This window comes from Podarcis melisellensis (genome assembly GCF_964234715.1).
Source record: "Podarcis melisellensis genome assembly, chromosome: 7".
NCBI classification, from domain to species: Eukaryota; Metazoa; Chordata; class Lepidosauria; order Squamata; family Lacertidae; genus Podarcis; species Podarcis melisellensis.
Genome location: NC_138539.1, coordinates 35152327 through 35164067, shown reverse-complemented (window position 1 = coordinate 35164067; position 11741 = coordinate 35152327). Strand labels below are relative to the sequence as shown.

Here is an 11741-nt window from a genome sequence, read left to right as displayed (position 1 = left end):
GAAGGGAATAGATAAGAGTAACCAAACCACTTGTGTTGGCTATCACAGTGGCTTGTGATTCTATTACAAATTCCCGGGGGGGGGGCATCCTGTTTTTCTGCCTGAATCAAAATGGGAATGTCCCCCACCCCACTCAGATGAAGCCTCACTTACTGGGGTCACATGGTGGCAGTGGCTTCCGGTGAGATCTCATGGAATTCAGCCGTGTTGGCAGGGACAGGCCAGCCCTGCACGGTTTGCTACTGGATTTTCCTCACTGGATCATGACCAATTGTCGTTTAAGGGAGTAGCTGTACCCATTTCCAGCACCCAGCCTTCTAAATGCAAACCATTACAGCAAAGCCATGTTTGCAATGCTGAAAGGTCTATATAAATGCATGTTGGCTCTGCAGAGGAAAACAGAGCATGACAATTTGCACCGGACATTTCAAGTTATGGGCTGTGCATACCTTGCTTCTGTACTGATGAAACATGTGCTTTGACGATAAGCATGACAAAGGCTTCTGAAACATATTTACTGTTCTGTAATCTGACAGTTGCATTGTTTCCACTCTGCCTGTTAGCTGCACTTTTCCCAAGCACACTATCATGCATAAGGAGACTGGACAGAAGTTCCCATAGCCAACATCCCAGTATTTCCCTCCCCACCCGCAAGAAGCATAGTAATTATCAGAGAAAAGGAAGGGATAATTTCCTCTCCTAAGCCACGTGCCACATCTCTAGCTGCAGTGCAGACTTCTCTACTGCATAGGCATCCTGTGCCAGATTTGCATGCGCTTGGAGCTGTGTGAAATGGCTCAGATCGAGGCAAGAATTTTCCCTGCCATCTTGTCCTCAAAGAGGTTATTATCCTTAGAACATATGGACCCAAGTAAGAAAAATGAATATGCTATATGGCCCTGCAGGAAACTAATAGACTTTTCTGTGATCAAACAACATAACAGATTTGATTAGCCTGTCTACATCTGTATTCCTTTTCCAATGAAATAAAGCCCTTAATATGGGTTGCCAAACAAAATTGTCCTATTTTGCCATTCATTAAATTCAGGACCATCCTGGATTATATCCCTTACACCCTGGAACCTTGCTGGGATTTTTCTTCTGCAGTGGATTTTTCTACCAAGCTCTGCAGTTTTTGTGTGTTCTGTTTTTGTTTTTGCTGGTGAAACAATTGATAAGTAATAAAAGGATGTTTGTACAAATTGCACTTTTAATGGAAAAGAGATGTATTGCACTGAAGTGGAAACCTAATGCAGCTCCTCACAGCCAGGAGACAGGCTGCAGGAGTGAGAACAATAATTCCCTCGGAGAAAGCAATGCACTGTACTTTTCACTGAGTCAGTTCAGAGAATTTCTGATGACCTGGCATCTTTTCAATGAAAGAAAGGAATGGTAGCACAGAAGATTAATGGACTGCAGAGAGACGCTACAATCGGTGATGTGGAGTAGCTCAGGATTTTTTTATTTTACTCATTGGCTATACTGTGCAAGGCTGGTATCATCATCGGTATTACTGAAGAGAGGGAGGGGTTGAAAGCTTTCACAAATACGTGTTATTTTTGAATTTTTTTTAAAAAAAGAATAACTGGAATTTAGTGGTAGACTTGGGCAAATCTATCAGTTTTGGTTTCTCTCATTTCTCTTTTTTCTACCTTTAATTCATTTCTACATCAGTTTGCAATCCCCCCCTTCACAAGAAGTTTAGTTTGACTTTATCCTAATGCACACATCCTTATGTGCACCTTTGCCTAATGTACACATTTTTTGTGGGAGGGGGGTTATTGGTTTGTTTTTGTTTTATTATGTTCTCATTTTGTATTTTTGTGTTGTGAACTGCCCTGTGATCTTCGGATGAAGGGCAATATACACATTTGATAAATAATAATTCTTGCAAAGCAATTTTGAAAAAAATATAATGTATTTTGTATATGATTTTACTGATATACCCATTTACAGTATATGCACTCTTTAGTATATGCATTTTCGTACATATTACTTGGCTGAAGAACAGCATCTCAAAATTCAGACAAGTGCAGATTTCAAAAGATGGCTGTGTTTCCGTTCATGTATTGTTTTGGAAATACATGTAAAAGGTAAAGGTAAAGGACCCCTGGACAGTTAAGTCCAGTCAAAGGTGACTATGGGGTGCAGCGCTCATCTTGCTTTCAGGCCGAGGGAGCTGGTGTTTGTCCACAGACAGCTTTCCGGGTCTTGTGGCCAGCATGACTAAACCGCTTCTGGTGCAATGGAACACCGTGACAAAAACCAAAGCGCATGAAAATCCCATTTACATTCCCGCCACAGTGGTAGCTATTTATCTACTAGCACTGACATGCTTTTGAACTGCTAGGTTGGCAGAAGTTGGGGCAGAGCAACAGGAGCTCACCCCATCACATGGATTCAAACTGCTGACCTTCTGATCAGCAAGCCCAAGAGGTTCAGTGATGTAGACCACAGCACCACCTGCATCCCCATGTCTTCTTATTTGGTGATTAATGTATAGATATCAGGAACCATGGGAATTATCCCAGTTCCTCCCCTCTGTGTTCGTGCTTAAATATCTGAAAATGACTTATCAAGTAAGTAAGGTAATTTTAACCCAGCAAACAGCAGAATGAATTAAAAACACCACCAGTCCTCATGAATTGGAGACAAAAGTTTAAAAAGATATGGGAAGCCCAGAAACAAGTAAACAGAAGGAGACATTGGACAGCATATTTCAGGGCTAGGTCCACAATCCTCATTGTGTTTGTGGAACATCTAAAAAAGGGCTATGGAGAATGGGATTACAATATGTTTCCTGCACCCCATGATAAATCTGAATCAACTCATTGTGTTGCTGCTACCAAAGGGCATTGTACAAATGACCAAATAAGTGACATCTTTTAGTAAAAAATGGTTGTTGTAAATGGATAGTTGAGTAACCAAGGGAGGAAGCCAGAGAAGTAGGAAGACTTGGGCTGTACTCATGTGTAATCAAGGCAGGATTCAGAGAAGGGATATGAGGCATCTTCTACCTGATTGAAAATAAGTAGAATGGGACGAGATGCTGCAACGGCGTCATCCTCCCCCACCTCACCCTTGTGCAGATGGTGACCACAGAATCCAATCAGGGATCATGTTAGGCTGCCATCTGGCTCCTCGGCTGTGACACTAGTTCCATGCATGGATTCTCTGGGGTGGTTGAAAATAGGGATAAACAACTGGTCTGCTCCAAAGGAACAGATCTATAGGGAAGGGGTCTGAACAGTTCTATCATGGTATCATTTCAGTGAGATGAATTGGCCAGGGTTACCAATCACAGGTAAGAGATTGGTACACATGTACAATCAGCTGCATGGGTATAGGGCTCTTTCACAGTAATGCTGAACATGTGTCTGCTGGGGGCATTTGTGTTGAGTGCACTGATGTTGGGAGGCGTGGACTCAGGAATTGACTTAACACGTTATGGAATTTGGGTAATGAACAGAGAAAAGAGGCGTCACTGTGAAAGTGTGCTCACAGAGAGGACTATAGCCACCTGCTTACCTGGGAGTAAGCCCCACTGAACTTACCAAGGGTTACTTCTGAGTACACATCTATAGGGTTACACTGTAAAGCATTTCTTTTGAAACATATATGATAGTTCTTTGTAATGCAAATGTGTGTTTAAACGTTTTACTGGATACTTTGATGCACAGTAGAATGATCTTACGTCTTCCACATCTATGGAAATTTAATTGGGGTGGTAGAATGTAAGAGGTGTGCCCAAAGACATGCTCATATCCAGTGAGGGCACAATCTATGTACCCGTGTACGTAAATAGTTGAGATGTACAAATACAATAAGTATTACTTCACCCCCGAAGGCACACTCTGCCATTTGTCTCTTTAGACAGTTTCTCAAACAAACACTCATTTACACAAGCTTTTGTATGTACACGAAACACCTTGTACTCAGTGTAATATGTGAGCTTGAGTTTGAATTCATTGGACTGGATCAGGAAAAGAGCAAGAGGAATTCTGCCTGAGCAATAGGGTTTCCCTACCTGCCTACACAATAGCCCTCTCTGTCCCTAGAGGTCGCTCCTGAAGGTTAAGGGATGGAGAAATCAGAATAATTTAGTAGAGCTTCCTTTTGTGAGTACAAGACTCTTTGTGTATAGAAGGAGAATAAAAAGCAATCATGCAAAATTATTTAAGCTACTGTAGTTCTCACAAAACAGTTATATTAATATCTAGTCATATATGTATCTGTGTCTATTGACCCATACATCTATCTATAGTGGCATACATAAACAGGAGTACACATTTAAGCATATATGGCAAAAGGAATATTGCACTGACTGATGAAATCTTGTACAATGTAACATAAAAATTCAATTTAGCAACTGTCTTTTGAATGTACTTCAATAACACTACTTTCTTGCTGCTAGTGGATGAGGGAATGGGTGAAATATAAGATATTTTTGTGTAATATTTTCAGTGTTATCACTTGATCACGTCCTCTGCAATAACACATTTTTAACAAGGAAAATATGTCTTTGGAATATAAATGTTGTTATTGCCATTTTAGGTGGAGGTCTTTTGTGAAACAAAAATATTTTCTGCTTGCATCAGGATTCCAGGTTGGCCTTCAGCAAGTGTGATACAGTGAATCGGTAAAAGCATCCTTTGGTGAGAAAGCTTATCCCTGTACAGCTTCACGCTGCATAGGAAAGAGGGTGAGAGTGTTATAAATAGGGTGCTTCTCATGCATAGTGATTTCTCTCCATGCTTCTGCAGATGTGCAAAATCAAGATTTAGAGGGCTCAGCTGATGCTTGGCAGGTTTTTTTTCCCTTTTTTAAAATTGCCACCCCCTTTTCTTCACTGCTCTTGATGTACTGACGCCTCTGCTTGTTCTGATGGCTGATTCAGATCACTTATTCCATCAGCCTCACACATGTGATGTTGATGTAGGTGCAGGGAGGCAGGATTCTGTGATGCCAGCAAACAGGAGATGGAAACAACCAATGAAAGGTGTCTCTCAGGGAGTTCTGGCTGCTGGGGAGAGAATAAAAGAAAGCAAATTCTCGATTAGCTTCTACCTCTCTCTGAGCAGTTTGATAGACAAATTCAAAAGCACGCTTCTTTAAAAAAGAAAAGGGTTTTTGTTTTGTTTTAAAAACGAGAGATTCAAGCCATCTGAGGATTAGTCCACCTGCAAAGGAGTAGCAGGGCTAAGCAATGGAGGACTGTAATGCCCCTGATTTTTCAGCTTATATGCTTTAATTGTGTCTTGTGTTAAGACTATGAGGAAATTAAAGACCATTTTCAGAGCTTGCTGCATTATAGACAATTATATGGGATGTATAAGGAAGACAATAAAAAAGGGTTTAGCTACACGATCTCTAGATTTCAGAAGGAGGTTATAGAAGAAGAAGCGAAGCTGCTGAAGAAAGCGTATAGTATTCTGCTAGAATGGGAAACAAAAGATGAGGAGGTCAAATCAGTTATGGTCAAATGGGCACAAGATATAGGACATAATATACAATTTGAGGACTGGGAAAAATTGTGGAAGGTGGATTTGCAATTTACAGATTGTTTTCTCTTGAAAGAAAATTATATGAAAGTGATGTATAGATGGTATATTATACCAGTACAAATGGCAAAAATGTACAAAACCAGGTCAAATACATGTTGGAAATGTAAAGAAAAAGAAGGTACTTTGTACCATATGTGTTGGGAATGTAGAGAAGTTAATTTTGGGGGGAGATGATATATAATGAATTGAAAATAATGTTTAAAATGGCATTTGTAAAGAAGCCAGAAGCATTTTTGTTAGGGATTTTAGGACGAGACCTGCCAAGAAAAACAAAGAACTTATTTATGTACGCAACAACAGTGGCAAGAGTCTTGTTAGCACAAGGATGGAAGAATGAGGAAATCCCAACGAAAGAACAATGGCAAGAAAAACTGACGAGTTATGCGGAGTTGGCAAAGTTGACACATAAATTATGTGAGAAAGACAATTGTGACTTTAAGGAAGAATGGGAACTTTTTACAAACTATCTAAAAAAAGAAAAATATTATTTGGACTCCTTGCCAGGTTTTGAATAAACATCCACAAATTTATTAGTAGAATAGATGACATATAAGGCAATGATGTGTACCATTTTTAACATGTAGAGAATGATATGTACAAACAAATCAGAGAGGGGAGCTGAGGAAAGTCCTTAGGGGGTGGGAGAGGGAGGGAAGGGGTAGAATAAAAAAATGGGGGGGAAATGTAATTGGTTATTTTGATTGATAATTTGTTTTGCTAAAATTGTTTAATATAAAATATATTTAATAACAATAACAATAGCAATTGCGTTCTTCCTGAACTATTGACAAAATGATTAAAGGGGAATGTTATCTCCCCACCTCATCTCTCTGACTTGGAAGTATGAGAAACAAGTAATACAAATTTTGCAGGCATCTTTTCCCTCTTCTCCCACATCCAGACTACCTGGGTTTATTTCATTTGCTCTCATTGTTAATATATTTAAACTGCAGGCTACGAGGGAGGTACAGATGCTGACTGAGGAGAGGTGTGGGTCGATTTGCTAGCAGTGTATTTTAAGCACCAGTGAAAACAAGATACTTGCAAACACCACCAATTAACCTGTAACATTAAGCACATAATTTAAAAAAAGATGCAGTGGAAGGTGTTTGTGTATGATAGGCTATCACTGTTATCTCCTAGGAAAAATACGGATAATAGCAAAATATTCCATGTGTACTTAAAATCCCAGTTTTACATAATCCTTAATTACAGGAGATTTGCATTGCTTGCCAAAACTGGTAATGTTAATTATTTTCAAAAAGCTTTTCCCTTCAGCTCATGTTTGACTATAACTTTGAATGTGGCATCTGTGTGAAAATATACACAACATGGAGTTGGTTTTATCATTAATTGATCAATAGAAGAGTTTGGACTATGCAGAAGCATCAAACACATTGGCAAAAGCTGGCTGGTGAAGCATCTCAGATTTGAAAGGCCTGCCTGAAGGATACGGTTTTTCAAAGACGCTTGGAAGGCAGAATGGATGACTTATGCTGAACCTTTCTTGGAAACCCATTCCACGGGGCAGGGTCTACTAAAGGGGGGAAACTTGGGTGTAGAACATCTATCTTACATGCAGAAGGTCTCAGGTTCAACCCTTGACATCTCTAGGTAGGGCTGGGAATGTTCTGACAACTCTGCACCTGAAACCTTGGAGAGTTCCTACCAGTCAGCGTAGACAATAATGAGTTGTGGTTCGAGGACCGGACCCCCGCTTGGAGGAATAAAGATACGAGGACACAGTATATAAGGTTAATGGGCAAGAAAAGGCCACAACTTTATTGATTAGAGCAAGTGAGAAGGTATTGGCTTAGGCATTGGACCACGGAAGATTTTGACCACCCACTCGAAGAGGGGTGAGTCTGAAGAGGGGTTAACCACCAGTAGGGGGAGCCTGTTGATGCTAATACAACTATAAGCTCTCCCCTGATGTCACTGAGGGTCGTGCCATGGCCCCCCACCACACAGGCATCAGACAGGATTCACGACCGCCAGATTCCTTTAATGGAATACTCACATTTGAAGGGGTAGACGATGGCCAAACCTTGCCCTTCCCACCAAGCCGCCTGATTGGGTGTTCAGCTGGGGGCGTGGCGCGCCAGCCATGTGGATGGGGCAGGGGGCGTAACGCCCCCAGCGTGACGCGGGAATTGTCTCCCGCCCACAACACCTCCCCTCCGGAAGGAGGAGAGGGCCTAGATGTCGCAATGGTCTGACATGGTATATAAGGCAGCTATCTATGTTCCTAAAGGCTTGGTCCTTGGTAAAGGGCAGCTGGACCTCAGAAGCTGACCTTTTGGTGGGATAATTGGAGTGCTGTCCAGTTCCAGTCCAGTTTAAAGACAAAGAAGACTAAGACAGGAGAGCAAGAGATCTTGAAACTGCACTTCAGTTGCACTCAGATAGCAGACTGAGTATGCACACAGCTCATTTGGTCACTGTGAGATGTATTATATTTCTGATTAAATTATAACAAACATTTTTAAGTTTCTGTTTGTTTGTTTGTTTGTTTGATATCCTGCCTTTCTCGCAGTGCAGGACCCCAGGCCGTTCACAACACGAATTATAAGTATATGCAGCTAAAAAACACACCAATCAGTTATAAATATTAAAATAAACATAGGCAGATAAGTTACAATAATAAAAAGAGCCTTGAATCAAACCAATTTAAAACCGCAACAGGAGAAGAAAATAGGAAACAAGCATCAATAAAAGACCCTGGCTGCAACAGAAAGTTAGTGGTCAAAGGTTTATCTTTGGCTGTCAGTGAGAGCAGACCAGGCTAGAAGGGACTTCTACAATCTGGGAGCAACCGCTGAGAAGGCTCTCTCATCTTCTTACCAAATGTGCCTGTGAGGGTGGGTGGGAAACAAGGGAAAGGCCCCACTGAAGATCTCAAAACTAGGGCAGACTCATAAAGTGGTATATGTTCACAAACCTTTAGTCTTCTTTTGTGGTGATTAATTTCCTGCTTTTGGGAGGTGCAGAAGTGGTGACCCTAGGAATGTGAGAAGTAAGAGCAACCATATATTAGAAATGTTGGAATTGTCATCCTGTTTCTCTGAGGTTAAAGGCCACCTCATAAATTGTCCTCCCCACCCCCTCAACTAATGTGGATATTAATCTTCATCTAGGGGAAAAAATGTGACAATGGGATCCTGAATGCTCATCATTGTCTGAAAATCTAAAGCTTTCTTAGGATCTTAGGAAGCTGCCTCACACTCTGTCAGACCACTGACACCTTGGCTAAGTGTTGTCTACACTGGCAGGTAGCAGCTCAACAGGGTTTCAGACAGGGGATTCTCTCAGTCCTATCTGAAGATGCATATTTACAACTGCGACAGTAAAACACAGCTGCAGAATATTGCAGTTGGTACAGTTTTCTCACTGTGACAATTGCACAAGAAAGGAAGACCCGGAAGCAAGGGGGTGCCATTGTTTTCTTTAACCCATGCGTAAGACGGGGAAACACTTGCCTTTGTCAAATGATTAAAGAAAGAGTCTGCAACTTGCATGTTTGTCAACATAAACAAAATCAAATGATTGCTCAGCGGGAAGGAGCCCCAGGAAATCCAAAGATTTTTTTTATTTTTTTACTAATTAGGAAAATAATACAGTCTGCTTAATGATTACTTTGCACTGGCTGCTATCAAGCAATGGCAGAATGGCACTTTCAATCCGGTGTCATGGAACACCGGACAAACTTTGACAAATCTTCTGGTATCATTTTTACAACAAGGAAGAGAAATTTAGTCTAGAAGGTTAAAGCAAAGTTGACTTTTCTATCCCATTTCCACCTGTAAAGTTTAGTTTAAAAATTACTATGCTAATAAGCATCACTCATGAATTTCCATTAGCTTCTTGTCCACTCTTAGGAATTTAAAATGATTTGCAAGAATGTAGGTAGATCATCTTCCATACTCCCTCCCCTTCTGGAGAATGTGATTACTCATTTTATTTTATTTTATTTATAAGATTCCTTACATGAGTCAAGAAACAAAAAGGTAGACCAGCAGGAGTTGGCTGTAACTCTAACTCTGACACTGATTGCTAGAGCTGTATCTTCTTGTCAGTTCATGTTTAAATATAACTTCTGTTTTAATTTTCTGTGGTGGCGTTGTGTAGTGCACTTAAGCCACAAATAAAGTCAAAACAAATATTTATGTAAGCAAAGCATGCCCAACAACTGTGGCATCATTCAGTAATTTGTTCCAGGCCAAGTCTAATCCCCTTGCCTTATTTTCTGACTGAGCCAACCCTGTCACTAGGCAGAGTGAGATGACCACCTCAGGAGACAGATGCTAGGATGCGAATGTGGACTATGCCCCTTCCCCGGTAATCTAGTGTGGAAGTGAGGTGCTCAAGTTCTCTCTGTGTACTTAGACCTCTCAAGTTATCTAGGGGTAAAAAAGAATCTTTGTCAAGATATTGTGAATTTAAGTATGACAGGTTTCTGTGGGTTGAAGAAAACTGAAAGGGTAAACAAATTAAGATCATTTAAAGTTATCCTCACCTCTTTTCAGCAACCAGCTATACTTAACAATCATTGTAGCTAAAAGAGGGATTTTGAAAAGGCTGCTTAAGCATGAAAAGTGTGTGATTGATAAAGACACAGATCACTATCACCTTTGAACAAGCATGTGAGCTTTGCCCAGTACATAATGGGATTTGCTAGTGCTTCATTCTATAGCACTGATATTGAAAGGGAGGGGGAAATTAAGAACCATTAAAAAGATATGGCATTTTGAATTTTCTAGTTGTCCTGCTTTTTTAAATAAACTGACTTATTTATGTTAAGTCTCAGAAACCTTAAAGTTATTGGGGGCAGGCACACAATCTCTTCAGATTATTCTCTTCTCTAAACCTCCCGACAAATTTACTATCATAAATAAATGGGACCCCTCCCCACAATAACTTTAGCATAGTAAGGGGAAGGACTTGGTTTACTCAGTCTAATGATCTCTGGCAGGCAAGCAGCCTGATAAGCAGCAACGACTCTCTGTCAGTTTTATGTATGTTTATTTACAAGAAAAACACATCCAGAGAAGGTCTTTCCGCCTGCTCACATTAACAGTAGTTGATCAATCTGAATCATCGTCCCTCCCCTCAACAGGAAGGATGCCAAAATCCCACCTTTCTTCTCCTTCCCTTTCGTTGTTCTCTGAGCTTCTCCAGTCCCCTAGTACAGGGACTGAATGTCTGGCCTGCCTCCTCAGAAGACACAGCCTCAGACTCTGGCTTATCTGCTGGCTGCCTGGCAACGCTCTGGCCACCTTCCATCTCTCCCTCTCCTTGGGAGCTAACAGTGTCTTCCTTTTCTAGATTCTGACAGCCAGCTCTCATCTGCAGAGTCAGCCCCTTGCTCGCTTATCTCAATTTTTGAGGCAGACTCTTCCGCTGCACACTGGGGGGCCAACATTCCTGACACCCAGCATGGTAAGCCAAACCATGGTTTAGTGGGACCACCTTAATGTGTGGGCTCTCATAGAAGAGCTTGCAGCTGCTTTGTTCCTCTCCACTCCTTGGCTTCAGAACAAAACTTGGCTACAGCTCATAGTTAGGGAGGTTTTCAGATTCTAATTGCATTGGAGCAGAGCAAGATGGGAAAGTAAACTACAACATTTCATTAAATTCCAACACAAATAAACAGCAACACTGACCATTGCCTATTCATTAGATTTAATTAGAAATAAATTAGGTCATGTTGTACGAATTAAAATTCTGTAGAATAGTTTCAGAATAAACCTTTTAAAAATAATGATGATGATGATGAATGAATTAACTTCCCCTAGTGTAGGATTCTTTTTTATATACTCAGTTTTTGAGGTTGTTTCCAGTTTGGCATTGCCAGGAATGTATGTATCATTTACTGCTGCTGAGTTTATCAAGTAATTTGCAGTCCTGTTTCAACGTTAAACAGTTATTTAAAAAAACAACAACCACACAGTCATGTTTATCTATATATGGATGTACTTTCTCACAAAATGTACATTTCTAAACTATGTTCCATCAAAGTATGCATTTCTAAAAGTATTCTATCATAAAATAGATATATTTGAAGTACCTGCATTTTTTATGCTTTTGAGCTCAGAATGGCACCACAAGACTCAGAGAAGTGAGAAATCAACAAAATAAAGGCATTTTTATTTACTCAATGATATGGAAGGTGCAGAT

At 40.5% G+C, this 11741-nt stretch overlaps 1 long non-coding RNA gene across 1 annotated transcript in view; it reads right to left on the bottom strand.

The window, feature by feature from the left end:
* Positions 1-4181: 4181 nt before the first annotated feature.
* Positions 4182-11741, bottom strand: part of LOC309373458 — a 97077-nt gene continuing 89517 nt past the window's right edge. The window contains exons 3-4 of the long non-coding RNA XR_014170051.1: positions 8506-8565; positions 4182-5023 (exon numbers count right to left, since the gene is read on the bottom strand). This is a non-coding gene — a long non-coding RNA (uncharacterized lncRNA). The remainder of the gene's footprint in view (positions 5024-8505; positions 8566-11741) is intronic.